General features: G+C 32.1%; 1 protein-coding gene across 1 annotated transcript in view; it reads left to right on the forward strand.

The window, feature by feature from the left end:
* The window catches only part of LOC118189344 (inactive tyrosine-protein kinase transmembrane receptor ROR1-like), a 547,474-nt gene that overhangs the window by 412,982 nt on the left and 115,603 nt on the right, over window positions 1-18,889 (forward strand). The window lies entirely within an intron of this gene.

Consider the following 18,889-nt stretch of genomic DNA (forward strand, 5'->3'; position numbering starts at 1 on the left):
AATCCTTCAGGCTATAAATAAGCCTAAAAGGCTTTGAAATAATTAGCCAATAAGCTCTTTTAAATTATGATTTAGGACTATATGAATCTGAATGCAGAGAAATATCCTAAGCAATATTATAATATGTTTTTATGATATTTGTCGGTATTTGGTATATAGGTCGTAAACAACGAAAAATGTAATCTAGATTGTAAGCAACGGAACTCCTAATCCCAAAATCTCTTATCATCGGTTTTAAAGTTTTTTCATGACACAACTGAATCGTATTCTGAAATTACTATTCATCGTATAATGGATCTTAATGGGCTGCATTAGTAAATTCAACTTGTTAGATAATATTTTGTCGTTTCAAATTTTATAGGACTTTGATATGAAGAATAAATATTACGCACCTTCAAAAGCAAATACAGGCTGAAACTAAAATTTGAATCTTTGTTGTCGTATTCAAAATAAACAGAACATGAATTTGATTCTTCAAAATGTTGCTTATTGTTGCACGAATGAAATAAACAATTCACCGATCAGATTTTCCCCGAAGACTTTCCGAATAATTTTCCATGTCCCGATAAAAATCTGTCTAAAATATAAAATCCTCTAAAAAAATGAAATATATAAGCTATCATAAAACACAAAGTAATATCACTCAACAACAAGAAACAATAAATTTATTTCGGATGTTTTTGTCTTGAACGTCAGTAGGAAAATAAAAAAAAGTGTTTGGCGAAATTGTGCCCGTCGCTCTAGGAACAGCGAGACCGTAACTCTATGAAGTGATATCAAATCACATTTCGAACAGCGTCGGCGAGGGATAACAATAAAAAAAACTGTGCTCTTTCCTCTTGCAGAAGGAAAAGAATAAGATCAAAAGTTAGGGTTAAGATACTGATGCTACTTCATGAAAAGATGATGATATTGCAGCTGGGGTTTTCTTTCTTTATATGGCATTTTAATCCGATTTCATGTATGGTTTGTTTCTAGTCAGTCTGCAGAAGCAAGGATATTGTTTCAAAGAATAAATTCCTGACATTTTTCGCATTTTTACACAAAGCAGAAGCATACTAAGCAATACTTTCGTTAACGGGGTTTAATTCTTCATAGTATCCATAGCAATTTATTTTCGCTTATTCTTATGAGAGCATATCTTTGCTCTGATAATATCACCGCATGATTGTAGCTTAGAGAAAAGTTTTAAAATGTTTAGTAATATAAAGGTAAGTATTAAAAAGCAACTTATAATTCGAATTTTGTAATTTAAGAACATAAAAAAAAGTTTTAGTCTCCCTGCATTTCGAAATCAACTATCTGAATAAAATGTTAAGCAACTAGCAATTGAGAAAGCTTTGCATTATCTTCTACAACATATTCAACAGTTTAAGTTCGTTACTGTCGACATGCTTTTACAAGCAAATTCGAGCTAACAAATATAATCTACACTATTTGAAAACATTTATAAGAGCGATATATATATATATATATATATATCGCTCTTATAAATGTTTTCATATATATATAGTCACTCTGTTACCAGGCTCGGTGAGCTCAGTTTTTCATTTTTATATATTGGAAAATTGTGCATTTTTTGCTTTAAAAGTTATTGAATTATGTTATTTTTATGTTCTGGTTACGGTGTTTATGCCTTTAGTTAATATGCATACAGTAGTTGTAGAATTGTCAAAAATTTAAAAGTTGTTTAAGTGCTACTAAGCCTAATGTAGCCACTATTTGCTTATATTTGAAACTCTTTAGTAGAATAGTGAATTCAGTGAGTTTCTGCACCTTCAGTGTCTTTTTGCCAAGTGAGGCCAAAAAGTAAACTTTTGGGCACCGAAAAATCTGCTTTCCTGGCCGCTGACCGTTGCTTGTTTTTGTGCAGAAATTCTAAATTTAATTGTAAAAATTGCATTTTTAATTGTTTTAGCTCTATTTGATGTTATGTTTTTCTGAATTTTACAAATTTTAATGAAGATTTTTTGTGTTTTTATGTATTTTTGCCTAGCCGCGAAATGAGAACTGAATTAATTAAATGAGAAATACATCTCTAGCAAAATTCGCTGAAATAAGTTTAAATGAAACACAGCAAAATACGTGTTTAATTTAATAGGTTTTACGAGGAAGTTATGTGACGTCGATTTTTAGATTTTTTATTTCTACTTTTGTCGTCTTTTTTGAAGGGTTGGGTCGTTCGCTTTCAAAAACCAAGCCATTATCCTTCAATGAGCTTCGCAAAGACTTTTCTAGTGTATGTACTCGGAAAGGTAATATATAGCAACTATGAGCTATCCTCGCCCTAGATTTTTTTTCTTTGCGTTAATCTTAAAATTAAAAAAATTGTAATGTTAGGTGGATACTATTGTTTAACAGTACCACCAGCCAGTTCAACTTTGTAAAGGCCAACAACTCGGCTGCCTATTAAAAACTATATGTCAGTAATTATGTATTTATTTATCATAACTTATCGAGGGATGTGAATTTATGGAGAATTATCAGACATACTCTTTAGATGAAGTTAAATCATTTCATGGGCAGAATCTCCCATGACGTCAAAACCTGCTCTTCTATAAAGACATTGCACAAAACTGTAACAATACATAAATTTTGATACATTTATTCTTATCATAAGAAACACACAAAACGCAGGATTTTTCCTCAAAGATATTCGTTAATATCACAATATCACGCAATATAATCAGTAGCTATATTTTAAACTACTAAAACGTTAAATAGAACGCGATCCAAAGCGCAGAGAAAGCTAATCCGATCAAAATCACAGCCGCTGAGTAAACAAAAGCTCACTAAAACAACTGAACTGAGATTTTTCTCTCTGGCTTTTATGGCTTTTTAAATCAGTCGTGCGAGACAATTCTAGCTACTTCTGGAAATCAAAAAGAGTAGAATTACGGTCACAGTTAATACAGTGGTCAATTACATTTATTCAGTTTACATATAAATTACGATATGTTTATTTAAATGTTAAATGCAGTTCTACTAAAACTAGCTAACTAAATACAACATCCGTAGCAATACCTTTACGGGCTTTACTATTGGGCGTTACGTTAAAAATTTGTGTGTTTTCTTTTAACTGCTTAAATGGTTCTTTTTGTTTTGAAGTTAATAATTTTTTGAGTTGGATGTGCAGCTCTCTAATTCTTAAATCTTTAAATAATCTGGTCTTCTAAAATTTTACTTCTTATGCAAGTAATTTTCCCATCCCAAAGGAATATTCTTAATTATTTATTCATATCCAACAACAAGAGCAATATCTAGCAATGCTTACAATTATGAGTAATGTTCAGTTTTAAAAGTTTCTTAAAAATATACCAACTATTTTAAAGTTATTTCTTTCAGCATAAAGAAACATTTATGTTTCTGTTCCACAGCAAAAATAGCCGCGGAACCCAAAACAGTTTCCTAATTTCGTTTCAATCAGTAGCTATTTTGAATTTTGCGGTTATTAAAGTAATTTTTCTCATTAGTGAGATTCTCGGTTAATGGACTTTTTCTGCTATTTTCTTCCGTCTCAGCCGCCTAAGCTCATAAACATTAATTAGAACCAAGCAGTACTTGTTAACGTTCCTTATGCAGTTGTAATTGATACAAATGGGAGCATGCAATTAATACCCTTTGAAAGATATTTGCTATTTCCATTGAGGTTTCGGCTTTAAATGCTTTTCCTTACTCACTTAATTGGAATTAATTTTTGCGAATAAACTTCTTTATAGTCTCCATAAAATAAATTCATTTATGCGTCTGTGAAAATGTTTGTAGAACTGAATACTCTGAGTTTTACTCGTTGTAACTGTATATTTTCAAAATGTATAAAGATTAATTTTTCTCTATTATGGAGTAATTTAATCTCTATTTTAAGACAAAGGCTCTAAAACATCAGGCTCTAAAATAGGTTTTACGTTCTTTCAAATTCCAAAAGTAAAGCAAATTTATTCGTAATGATGAGCTTTAACAGTAAATATTATTTCAACGTTGTGTACAAAACGTTATCCCGCATTTTATGTGGCATCTTCTTTGGAGTGATATATGTGAATTTAATTTCTCTAACGACACTAAATGAAGGATACAGATATTAAATATTTATCTAAACTATTAGAATAACTTATTATCGTGTGATAACAAAGCGTGCATAATACAAACCTTGTAAAAGAAAACTACGCATCACTGCTGATACTTACAGTAATAATATTTAATGAACTCCGTAAGTTTATTGTTTTAGCTAAAATAACCAATTATTATGTTCCATTACATTTATACATAACAAAAAGAAGTTTTTAATCGTTTGTTTCAATAGTTTTCCAATGCAAATTTCTTCATTTGTATTCATTAGCGATTTAAACTAAGTAACTGGAATCGCTAAACAGTTATAGTTCGACTTGAGCTCGAATGTGGTGGGAAAGGTATTTTCATGGTTTCCGTCATCTGTAACATAAATACGAGCCATTTTTCCTTAGATACTCCTCCCGGAAAACATTCGTTTCCGTACACGGCAAAAACATTTATTTCTTTGCATGTTTCATTTATTTCTTTATATTATGTGTCCTTTTTATTTCTTTCTTTCCTTTTCGAAATTCGATATATAATAACAACTTATTTATTTATATAATGCAGTCCTAGTGGCTGTTTAAAGTAACTCACTTCAAAATCATTTAAAAAGCGCCTTCCAAGTCTATTATTACGTCTATATACCGAATCTTGGAAGAATTACCAGACCTCAACAGGCGTTGTCGCCTCATTTACTGGTGGGTTTACTACTACTGTAAAGACGTGGAAGTAATTTTGAGTGAATTATTAAATACCGCTGACAATTTTTTCGATGCGATCGTCTAAGACAATATTCCAAAATATTTTATTCATTGTTTTCTAAATTTAACCAACTGTATGTGGTTTTCTTCATAAGTAAATTTAACTTATGTTTGTTTTAAATTCTTCTGTTGCTATATGTAGGAAAATTAAAATTAGTTGTAATCGCTGTCTGCTGAGAATTCTGATTTATGAATTAGAATCTTAAAGCTATTTTTGCTGCTTTATGGAATATATGACTTAGTAAGAGATTATTGCTTTTCATTACGAACAATGTTACAGTGATCTCTTTAAAAATGTTGAGAAATGCAAATATTTATAGATATTTATAGTATTAAGCATTCAAGATATTTATAGAAACATTTAAGATATTTATAGAATCTTTTATGACTTATTTTAGTAGTTAATCGTACGTAGTAAAAAAAGTAATCTTTCATCTCATATCTTTATTCATTTAGTATCTTCGTTTCTGAAGTAGGATAAGCTTGTGTAAGTCGTACCTCTTAAGAAAAAATAGGTATAAATCGTAGGATCTATGAAAAAAAAATAAAAATTGTGTGGTAATAATATCTTGTTTGTCGTTGCTGATATTTGTGACAATAAAATTCCATACAGTCTACTTTCTTGGATAACATTAATAAAATTTTTGAACACGAACTTAATACGACTTAGATAACCAGTATTCTAAGTCGTACCACTTATAGCGTAAGTCGTAGTAAGTGTTAAGTTGGACAATAAATTTTTCTCTTTCAATTAATGTGTTTATACAATTAATTACAACAATGATCACAAAGATATTGTTACTAATTTTTTATATAGATACATAATTTTAGTGACGTTATAAGTGAAATTGTTATATTTTTCTGTATAATGTAACATTAAAATTTAGAGAGACGGTGCCATGCCGTAAACATAAGAACACAGGGGCAAGTCTATTTAGCATTGTGCAAATGGCTGTCTCAATTATTTGGCGATATATCGCCAAGCTGGCAACGGTTTTGCTGCCAACTAATGTTTTCGCCAAATTTCTGAGGCATCTTCATAAGTTGCCAAACGTGGCGACCTTTTAGCCACATTTTGCCCGGTCCTTGTATAACTGTAATGGGTACCCTAATTGAAAAACTGTAATTATCCTATATATGCAACCGTAATCGTGAGAGCATCAGTTCCTTAGCAGCTGTAGTTGTTACTTCAGCGTTAGTTCGGAGTACGGAAGTATCTCCGGGTTAGCTTCGCTCTTTCGGTGCGCTTTGCATTGCGGGTTGTGTTTAACGTTCTTAGTAGTCTAATGTGTAACTACTGACAGTACTCTGGGATTCTGTGAAGAGTTGTACGACTACTTTTGTAGAAAGTTTCAGAACTCTGAAGTATTTCTTTTGATAAAATCAGTTTTCTATCAACGGACCTGTGTACATTCAATCTGTTACGAATCGTACCTGGCGCAACAAAATTTTTTCATTTTCTTTTCAACTCAGCGCATCAGACGTGTACCCATCCTTTGAATTTTAGGCACCGAATCATACGCTCTTCTCAGTCTTCCTCACAAATATTACAGGGAGACGAACACGATGAGAAACACTATGGTTGACTAAGGGTAACTCGTTTTACCGCGAGAGGAGAAATTGGTATAAATATATGACTTGAGTGGTGGTACGACTTGCGCAACCTTACCCTATTTTACCTTAAATCCTGTTTTGTTAAAACAATATTTGTAAACTGCAAGAAATAGGTATGTATATAAAATCTAATATTTATTTCTTAAATACTTCGTCACCGCCGTCCAGTTTCTCAGAGTTTGCTTCATATTACTAAGCATCACTTCTTTATACTATCTCATCATTGCAAGAGAAAAATTTGGCTTGAAGTTTGCAGAGTTCTAGGATTCAGCAAGACACAGTTCAGAGATCACGATTGACAAAAACTGCCCATCGAATTCAGCTGAAGAAAAATGAGTTTATTTAGAAAACTGTTTTAATAAATTATCAGAAGAAACTTTACCTTTAGAAACACCTGTAGCAGAACCGCTCACTTTGGGGCAATTGCGTTGCGGTAGATTTTTATACATTTCACTACCAGGACATTTATCTTTCGACGATCATTATGAGACAAAAACAAGCCTTTTGAGACAAAGAATTCGGAACATACTTTTACATAGCATAGCATAATCCTAGTTCTCAGAGTGCTGTTATACGACGTCTTCAAAAATATTTATATAAAAAGATCTTCAAAATTGTAAATGCAGATCTTTAAGAAACTGTGCAATTTGAAAACACTAAACGCATTTCTTGGAAATTTGCATATGTAATATTATCTGAAATATATCCAATTAATAACACAATTTTTGCACATCTTCAGCAATATTGGTATTTTCAAGAGATGCTTCTAGCGCCATATATTACGCATGTCTGTGCTGAATACTCTTCTATGCTGTACGTATGTACCTCTTTTTCGCTCTGCATTAAACTCCTGACTTGTGTTTGCAACTAGAATATCAATTTTTAAGTGAGTAGTACAATCATATTTGTGAAAAAAAAAAGAGAGAGATAGATTGGAAAAGTGAAAGAAAACTAAGATGAAAATAGCACAGCTGTTCGGAAGGTTCCAAATTTATAAGCTTCCTCTATCAATAGCGAGAGCTGGAGTTAAAAAAAACTATCTTCATTTTCTTCTGATCGCCGTTTGAAAGGCCATCAACGTAATGCAAACATTTGGCTTTTTGTGCACGATTTACAAGGCATTAGAGCAGTGCTGAGCTGAAGCGTCACCTTGTGACCTCATAAATTTTCATAAGCTGCAAATCCTTAACATTCGCTCGTAAAGAATAGAAACTAAATAACGAAATAAATTAAACGTATATTTGTGAACATATAATGCTTCCAGAAATCTGATCCTCTGAAGCTTTTATCGGAATTTAAACGCAAAGAAAATTCAGCAACATACCCTAGAGACTAAGAATGTTGCGATATTGCAGGGTTTTTTTTTCCTCTTTCATTTGTCAAATCTTAAGATATTTGCATCTATCTTGAACAGAACTATTTTGTTTTTTTATCTAATTTTAGGTGAGCAATAAGCAAGTAGCAAGATCATTTATTACTTATGCTTTAATCTTCAAGATTTAAGGGAAATAAATCATTAATTAATTCTAAATTTGGTTAAATTATAAAATTAGTATACTGTCTCAGTCTTAGCATTCATTTACATTTAACAGGAATGTATAAGAAAACTATGTTTTTTTACAGTCTGCAGTGTTATTAAATTTCTAGTTACAAGATCTAGTTATTCTGAAGAGTTATGTTAAAGTGTAATTCTTCGAGTTCTGATATTCTTATTCTTTTTCTTAGCGTATTCTTGTTCTAAGACATAGAAATTCTTCGAGTTATTCTAAAGTTAAAGTAGCTACATAACCAGTTGTTATCTAACTGCTTATCAGCAAATCAACGGAGGAGTTTCGCTGAAGAAACATACGTGGTGCCCAGCTAAATACACTACTTATCATTAATTAAGGAAAAATCAAAAACATGACGATTACTCAAAACGTGACATGTAGAATTTTATGAAATTGACCCACAGTATACAACAGTAATATATAAAATAACATGAAAAGAAATTACCAGACAATTACTATGTTACAGAAATTAGCGTATGCATAAACTGAACAAATCAGATATGTTAGTCTGGCACAGAAAAATTACTTTCAACATGGAATGTGATCTTCCCTAGAAGCAATACAGCGCATACAGCGATCCGTTGTGCAATCAATTATGAGATCTATCAATTCCGCTGGAAGCCATTGTTCTTGCAAAGCAGTTGCAAGCGTGGCAAAGGTCTGAACAGGAGGACTAAGAACGACTACACGTCTTCCTAAAGCATCCGAAACATACTCGATATGATTCAGGTCTGGTGATCGAGCGGTCACTCCATGCGCTGAATTTTTTTTTTTTACTGCTGAAGATAATCATCTACTATCCGGACCCTGTGTGGTCTAGTATTGTTTTCTTGTGGCAAGAAATCCCCGCCTATTACTCCTGCATAAGAGCGCACATAACAATCAAGGGTACAATTTCTATAGGCCCCATAGGCCTGCGCATTTATGGTTTCTCATGGAAAAACATGGAGGTCTGTATATACACCCAAAGAAATACCACCCCAAACACAGACACTGCCTCCTGCGTATGCATCTCTTTCACGGATGTTTGATCGATGATAACGGATTCCAGGTTCTTTCCAAATAAATTAATGCATACTACCGCTCTGGAGACTAAACCTAGACCCATCCCTAAAGACCCTCTATAGATCAGCTGTCTATTGGACATGTTGACCTTCTACGCCGTAACGTAAGCGGCGCGCGAATCGCTGGTCGCCTCGTATACACACCTCCTTCATAAAACTATCTACGCACAGTTGACGTTAAGACCAACCTTATAGTGCTTGTTGAAAGAGAGGGTCTTAGTTGAGTCGGAGTTGAGATGCTATACCTTCGTGCGCATAATAACAAATATCGGTCATCAGCGCTTGTCGTAGCAATTGGTCATCTTTGGCTGAACCTCCTGCATGCTTAATCTGTGCAGAAAGTGTTGCCACAGAAGTCTATTTAAGTCTGTGAACCACAGAAGAACCCACAATTAGCCATCTGTCCACTTTTGACTGACTTTATGCTGCCTCTAGTCTCCCAGTCGTTTTGCATCACAGTTCTTCGGCCAAGTGATGCCTGGAAACCTTTGTTGCGAATTGGCTATCCAAGATTTCTTATCTTAGTATTACAGCAAAATTAGTGGGCTTGTTCTCCAATATGCATTCTTATGCTTTTCGCAGATGACGAATTCCGACTGCAGCGCCACTAATTTTCATACCGCAGATTTACTCAGTAAAGTCGTATTGTCACATGTATGGTGCCTAAGGCCCTTGCCAATGACAGGCGCAGTCTTGCACTCCCTGCCGCGATCAATTTAGTAGGCTTGTTCTAATGTTACTGTCAGACATGTGAGATAGATTCCAACACAACATATGTAATGAAAATATAAACAATCATCTTTGTTTAATAATTATTTTGTTTTACCAGTACGATATTGATTGCACAACTTATAAAATATTTCTTATATTTATTTAAATTTAATGTTTTATTTTTATTTTCTATATTTGAAACTTAAGTTTGTATAATTAATCCTAATTCATTTTATTTATACCGAATTTAACATAGTAGAAAATAATAATAATATGGTAACAATTTTTCAATTTATTTTTTATTTGCCGACGAGGATTTATTTTTATGAAAACCTAACAGTTTTATTACTATTGTAAAGCATTGTTTTATATGAATGTCTAAGACAAAGGCTTGACAAGTTTACTTTGAAATGGAATACTACATTGTTTCTAATTAAAAAGCAGTTATTGTAAAAGTTATTGTAAAATGCAAAGCAAAATTCATCCAATCTAATTTACTTATAATCCACAGTAAATGAGTTAATGAATTTTTAATTAATCTAGTAGTTTATTAAAATTACGAAACTTTGCGTTCACAATAACTTGCGAGAGTATTATTGTATTAAGAAAATTAATTTAAAAATTAACTCTAAAGTAACAAATGAAAATAACTCGTAATTTATGGATTTAAAACGAGACGACTAAACGTTTTACTAAGTACGAAATCTACTTCAAGTTGTCTTAATTTCACTTTAATTTCTCAAGCTAAAGATTTATAAAACAGCGACAGCCAGCTTCAAAGGAAATACAATCCACCAGTTACAATAAAAATTTTTCCAATGAAAGAAAACTGCATACGCATAAGCTTACATAAAAGAATTCTTTCTCTAGAACGAAACTATCCGGTTTAAAATTCTCGTTAATTTCGCCACGCATTTTATTTTTTTCATCTTCTAAACATCTCTAACATCATCAAAACCCATCATTAATTAAATTTGCGGCGCAAAATATCTCACGCAGAGTATGTTATTATTCGTCTTCTTCCCTTCCAATCATAATTGTGCGACTAATAATAAATATAATAGGAGATGCAATTTTCTGCTGTAGAGGCACTAAAAAAATGTATAAAGTTCCCCGAAACACGTGGAATAAAGCAGAGCTGTCAAACTACAAAAGAGCGGATGTTTACAAAAATAAATGCTGTTGTAATTATTGAGTCTGTTTCATTTAATTAAAACCGCCAAAACTGCATCGGAATTAGGATCTCCGAAGCCCATTTCGAAGCATACTGGTTCAAGTGCAAGCTGAAAATGCCGCGTTTAGTTAAAGGTTATATACAGCTGAGCTGACGCATTGAAGTCAATACAAAATCGGAAGAAAATATATCATGAAATAAGGAATAATGGGAAACTGCATTTAGGTACCTGGGGTTCTATACTCAATTTTACTGTTGAGAAATCATTGAGTACTGGGAATTACCATATCCTTTAATTTGTAAATCAGATATGTGTGCGTTTAGCATTCTTATTCCCATGTTAAGGATTTAGTGGAAAACATTTCGATATATCGCTCTGCATAAACTCATCTGCAATGTGCATAAAATTATTGACGTGTGAATCAGAAACCCTTCAACTTTCGAATAGCAGTTTGAAAGCCATTATAGGTAAAGGAGGTACTGGGGAAACGTTCTCTACCATCTTTGAGTAGCTGTTCTATTTTAGCTGTAGCCTCTTAAATAAAATGCGTATGGTCGACTCAACTTTCGTGTAACGGTGCAAACCTTTCGAAATTTGCATGGTGAATGACGGTTTACACTTACAGAAGGCTTTTACATAACGTTCATCAGTGATAAATAAAACCGTTGAGCTGGTAAAATAATAAGAAAAGTGCTCTGTTTAATTGTGAGTAATTATACGGTGCGTTGAGGTGCACAGCAGGTCCTTGTACCACCTGAACGAGCTGTTTCCTCATAGGCATTCCGTTTCCGAATTTGCTTATTTCGGTCCTTTTTATCTATCTTTACAATATCTAGGGATATTTTTATTACTCTGCATATGACTGAAAACTAGAATTTATATTCATAGTAAAACGTAATGAAATATTGCTATGATAATAATTAGCGAAATAATTTCGAAATTAAATTTTAAATGAAACTAAGATTTTAATTTCATTAGTTACTTTATTATTGACAGTTAAGCTCTGTCATCAAAATATTAAAGTTTTAAACTTTAAAAATATTAATTCGTTTTACTTAAAAAAGCAGCTGTTGAATACCAGATTTATGATTTTTCTAAGAGTAACTTTTGTCTTTCATTAGTAGTTTAATCAGGGAAGAAATCTGTTGTAAGCTATCTTACGCTTGTGGAATTAGCCCAAGAAAGTTGTTTTCAGTATTCAAGTCTGCCTTTTATATAAAATTTAAAATGATTGTTTACGAATTAGACGACAAATTTCCGATTTCAGCGTTTGTATTTTAACATTTGATCACAAAATGACAGAAGCGACCGAGTTCAGCTTGCCATAGCGCGTTGTATTTTTCTCATAACGGCTTTTATTTAAAGTTTAAAAACACTAACTAAAGATACTATACTATTATTTTAAATGAAAGAATTTTCATTCATAACAAAATCGCGTACTAAAAGATAAGAAACTATCTGAATTAAGCCACTTCAGCCATTTTTTTCATCATTTTTGAAATATATATGAAAAAATAATACGTAGCTCACTTACATTCTGCTTTAAAGTTTCTACACTGTTTTGAAAAGTTCCACCTTGTTCTAAAGTGTTAACGAATACAACACCATGTAAAGGTTTTTATAAGAGCTACTAGTGGGAAGCAACAACGACAACATGAACTCAAAATGGGTGACGTGATCGCAGCGTTCTAACAAAAACGCTCTGAACATGAATTCCATACATTTTTTTTAAAATTTTCTGTAGACAGCGACTTCCCCTTTGTGTTGAAGATCAAGTGCGCAAAATTTGAGAGTAAAATTTTAGATTTGTATGAATTACACAATCAAACAAATATATATATATTATGTAAGATAAAAAAGATGTAAATCAAAATTATAATTTAAAAAAAGTCTTAATTGCTCATTTTTAATTTGGGTACTTCCTTTCTAGTAATAACTTTCTCATAACTGCGTCATATCTGAAAACTAGTTCCAAATTATGCCACCTTAAACTTCTGCATTGCCTTTGAATTTTATCCAATCAGATTAACTAAAACGTTTACTATAAATACCGTTGCAATCCGACTACCCTCTCTCTTTCTCTGCTTACGCTTTCTAGCTAAAGGACATTTCTTGCTTGGCTGTTTCTGTTAAAAATGTAATGCGTCATCATCAAAATCGTGGGGTGCAGATTGTCCGCATTGTATTGTGCCATGCCACAGGGAAATAAAGAAGTATTTTGATTACCAAGCAATGGTATGATTCTCAAAAGTTCTTCGCACCTTCTACTATGTAACTGATACTTTCAGTGATATTCTAACCTAAACCCACTCGCGACTGCAAATAATGCCTTCCCTAGTCAAGAACTCATCTCATGTAAGATTACTAGAACGAACTAAATTATATCATAACCTATACATATGCATTTATAGATATATATCATTTTAAACGAATCTAGCTAATTTCACGGGTAATTTATTTACAAAGCGAGCTAAGACTAAAATGTCTAATACTCTAACAGACTTTTGAATGTCCTGAACTTTTACGAAAAAATAACGATTAAACTATACTTATGGAGAGTATGCCGTCTAATATTTTGACACAGAAGAAGCTACCTTGCAGTCAAGGTAATGAAATATCATTCCAACCAACAGTGCTGGATGTAAGCAAAAATTAACAAAAATAGATACACTTACTAAGAATTGAAATCATGTATTAACAGCGAACAAACATATACTTCGTAACGCAAATAATTTAATTTAGCATAAATAGCATTCCAAACATGTGATGCCAACCGCCTATAAATTGTCACTAGAAATAATAGACACTAGAAATTTATTCTTAAACAAAACGTCAATTCAAAATATTTCTGGCTGGTAATGCACTTACTGGTAACTTCTAACATTCCAACAATCCGAATACTATTAATTCGTTAAACTACTTGATCATAGGTATTGTTTAATTCCATCGTAAAAATCAAGAATTAATTTGCTTGGTTACAATGTTCATAGACAAATCAGGAGCCTGATAAACCCGCTTATTCTTTTGACTCATATTAATAAATTACTGACGATGTTCTTCTTAAAGTTACCGCACGAGATCTGTCAGTCACAGAAAACAACAAAGAAGTTATTCACAAGCTCTCTGTTTTTGGATTCGAATCTACATATATGATGCAGTTCGTAATCGTTGAGAAAATCGACATCACCATGTTTGGGAAAAATCAAAGAAATCTTGAATCTCACTGAAATTAGTTACCTCCCACTCAAAAGTATCACTTAGATTACGAAATATATTAATACCACTCTCAAACTCAGTCGCTTTCCTTATTGTTGGAAATATGAATGTATAATACTTTTTAAAATTAAATCAAAATAGCAGCTTTTCTAAAACAATCGACCCATTAGAGTACTTGGTCTTCTCGCTAAAACTGCAGAAAAATCTCATTCCACTGCATTCAAATAGCCATTCCACCATCCCCCTTCTTACTGCACGAGCATAGAAACAATTTGGATTTAACGTAAAACGTAACATTACATCCTTCTCATCCGTAAAACACCCTTCTCGTCGTTAACACTATTACTAAAGGTTTAAATATCAAACTGCCTACAGGTGCAGTCTTCCTTGACGTTACAAAATTGTTTGATCGCGTCTGACTTTCTGGCTTTATTTATAAATTAATAAAACTTTATTTTTCAGACAATCTGATTCATAATATTGTATCTTTTCTCCATAAGAGATCAAACAGCAATAGAACTGGAATGCATACCCACTGCTGAAGCCTATTAAAGTAGGAGTGCCCCAAGGCTGAGTAATTTATTATGTTAAATCGTATACATATGACATCCCGCATTCTTTTCTGACGACGCAATTATCCTGATATACATCCAGGCACTAGAAAATATTGACTGTCAGCATTAGCATTATGTTGATTTGTCGATGATAGTATTTGGAGAATACCAATGAACACCAGCAAATCAAATACAGTTTCTATTTTGTAAAGGTCAACCATTCAGTTTGCCTTAAATACTTAAGCATCATATTTGATAACAGACATCACTTTTCCAAATTCAAAAATATTTTCACAGCTAACTTAAGACCTCTACTAGGAAAATAAAGCAGTTTTTCTCCTCACAATAATATAATATTATATAATACAAAATTCCGTCTCATCTTTCATGTTCTTTCGAAAGGAAAAAATATTATAATAGACAGTTTCTTAGTTTTGAACAGAATAGCTATTTGAAAAGCAGATTTTGAGGACTGATTTGGTTTTCCCAAAACAGCATTTATGTGCTAAAATGTATTATAATAAAATGATTTGATACTATTATTACTGAAAAGAATTTCAAATACACAAGCATCTGTTTTTATTACACGGCAATATTTTAAATTTTATTATGACTGCGTTATCTATAGTTTTGGAATTGTAGATTCAGTTGGAGTTGTAGAGTCATACATTAAATGTTACTGGTATGTTTAATCTATAAAATTTATTAATTTTCTCTTTATGAACAAATACAAATCTGAATGTCAAAGAATCATTATTTGTAATTTTCTTTAAGCGTACAGAGAGATTTGTGTTATATACGCAACGTAAACCACTTTTATCCCCTACATATTAAATTTTCCTCTAATATATTGAGAAAATGAGATTATTAAGAAAAAAAATATCACCAATCAATAAAATTTCATTTTAAACGCAAAGAATAAATGAAATGCTATCGTACTTGTCCTCTTTTATTCAGAAGTGCTTGTCACGGCATCATTAAGAACCATTTGTCTCCTTCCCTAGAAAATGAACGGCGAATAAAATTCCATTGAGCGCATACAAGGGTTACGAAATACCACTGACGAGTTATTGGAATTTTAGAAATGTGTTCTCACAGGATATAGGCTTTTTTTCTATTATCGAGAACTTTTAAAGAATTTCGGCATACTAAAGAATTGAGCTTTGGAATTTAATGTTGTTAAGGATTTAATCATGGATGAGTTATAATTTTTCTTTGCGGTTGCATGCTGCTAAATAAATTCATATTCTGAAGTTCTATCTTAATTAAGACCGTGAGTAATCTGACTTTCCAATATAATCATTATTTTGATTTCAAATGTCTTAAATAAATATTTAAATGATGTTTCTCTTAATTATTTTAAAACTAGTAAGTTTCCAATTCTCTAACGAATCGAATAAGCGAGCGCGTGAAACTCGTACGGTATGAACTGTATGGAAGCGAATATGAGAATTAAAAGGTGAAGAGTAAATCCATATTTAAAGTTGTGTGCATATGCTTTGAACGGAATTAAATAATAAATAAACTCTATCAAATAAAGAATAAGCGAAGGTAGATAAATTATTTTATCATTTTATTTTAAAACATAACTCAAACTTTGCGCAACAAGGAGCAGTGAAGTTAATAAAATAAATTATCTCATGAAATTAGTCAAAAACTTCGATATATACAATATTTTGGTTAAAAATGTTTTTAAAAAGTAATAAAACTGATTCACTGCGTGCGTCCACGCCATACACATTTTTTTTCTCTTCGACTTTTCTTAATATACTAAGATACTGATAAACTCCAATAATGCTGAATTATCCACTAAACCACTCGGAAGAATTTAAAGTAATAAATTTAATTTTAAAAGATTTGTGGGTAAATTCTAAAAATTTCTCTGTCTGTCTTCTAAATCTGTGAATGTCTTTCGATGATTTCAATTCCTGTCCTGGTTTTGTTTCCCAGACTTGAATATGAAAAGATCTCTTCATTAATTATTGATAAGCTGTCAGAAAATACCCTCATCGTAGAAAATTTCTTTCACTGTCAAACATATAAAAGCATCATTCTCCCTTTAACCTTCCGTTATTAGTCATAAACTATTAATAATTGTTATTGGTAGTCTTCCTCCTCCAATGTAACCTAAGTTCATGTAAAGATAACTTTTTTAAAGCAGCATTTTTTCTTTTACTTATTTTGCCAGAAATGGGAAACCTTCGCAATTTATGTCAAAAGTCTCTGGAATTACGTGAAAAATTAAAGATTAAAAACTTCAATAATTCATTATTACTTATCACCGGCACGCGTTTGAATTTCCAATAACATAAATCAACTCGTACATTTATTATCTGAATTGGACTTTGTGACGAAAGCCTAGATAATTATATAATTCGATTAATGAATGAAGTCATTACTTTTCAGTGACAAGAATTAAATTTTAGATAATTCATTATATCGAATTAACGAAATGATCTTTTCAATCTCTTTAATTTTAGGAACTATTTTATGTACTCATATATATATGAGTTAACTTGATTAAAGCTATTAATAGCAGCTTGCGTTAAGAAATGTGAGAGATAATTTATAGCTTTTAGGTAGAGTGAAAACGTTGCACAGTGAATATTAAAATGTTGATTCTGTGAGGTATAGTTTCTCTATTTATGTACTCAAACGAATCGTTTCTTCTGATAAAAACCTTTCAGAATGAGCATTTTACGAAAATTCAACCCTAGTAAAAAGCCTAGATAAAAATAAACACTTGTCAGTTCTTATCTCGAGAACGCTCTGTAACGTATATTCAAATATGTGGTTAACATGCATGTTACTTTTGTTAGTCAATCCGCACATTTACTCTTATTGTTTGCTCTTCAAGAAGGCAAAAAGTTAAACAAAAAGAAGAAAAAATGGCGAACATGCCTGAGCTAAAATATTTCAAAACTCTGAGAAAAAATGTTCCATTACCTGAATATGGAAAAAAGTTCAAAGACTAATAACAAGTAAACTTAGTCCAGATCGAGGCTCCGAGTCCGAGGTGTGAACTTCCCACTATTCGGCAATCGTTTCGTGGAATGCACCGCGAGGCAATGCTTCTTCTGACGTGGACGATACCTGCTTATCATGTCCCGCACATTCCTACCTGTACATGTTCGGTTCTTATGGCTAAAAATTCGAAAGTAACCTTGTTTATTTTTTTAAAAAAATTTTTGTCTTTTTATGGAAGATCTCAACTCGAAATACTGATTTTCTTGCTTAAAACGTACCTTAAAATCTTAGATTGCCTTCATCTGCAGATTATTCTGCATATATCAATATTGAAAAGAGCATGAATTCAAGTTGAATGTATTTATCATACACTTGGGTGGATTCAGATTTATTATATGAATTTCATAGGCCATATGACTCTTTTTTGCCTTTCATTCATTTTATTAAATCGTACTTCTATACATTTTCAAGATAAGGATTTCTGTGCTCTTTTGATCTCCATATTTTGATTTAATATTTGAATTACTATGTTTGCAATAGAAACATGTAACTAATTCCCTTTTTAAAGACTACTCTGGATTAAATACCACAGTTTTGCTCACTTGTATTTCACTTTTCTCTTAATACGTTTTGGTATAATTGCTAGTTTGTTTCAGATTCTCATTTTCAGGTAATGTTAATTAATTTTCACTGCTTATAATACCAGCTGCATAAATTCTGATTCATACAGTTACGAACCTTTTTTTTCGTAGACGTAAATTAATATTCTCTCTAATGTAATTTAGGAATGTTGTCTGCAATAGTGGCAAAGGATATTTCGAAAGTTGTTTCAATAGATTAAATGCAAGACTCAAATGAGAGAAGGTATTAATTTTGTGTAGCAGAGGAAAGAGAATTTTCATGCCAACCAGTCAAATAACGACAGTACAGAGAAATTGCATATTAATATATTTTTACACATTGAACTGCAAGGACAGACATCAGTTCTGCGACCCATTTCAGTTCACACTTATTGCAGCAAATGTGATATGACTGATGCCACGGAGTAGGCAATAAGAATTTTGAGTTCATCGATACAGAAGGACAATGGCCGCATAAAAGTGATCTCCTTAAGTTTACTTCTAATAATGTCCGATGAATTTGAAAATCAGGTGGCAAACGCAGTATCATTCACTCCTTTGTAACGGCAGTGCGTCGTATTACAAAAGGATCTTGCATAGAACATCA

The sequence above is a fragment of the Stegodyphus dumicola genome, chromosome 10, assembly GCF_044657685.1.
Source record: "Stegodyphus dumicola isolate Sdum_Otavi_A_Nest chromosome 10, ASM4465768v1".
Lineage (NCBI taxonomy): Eukaryota > Metazoa > Arthropoda > Arachnida > Araneae > Eresidae > Stegodyphus > Stegodyphus dumicola.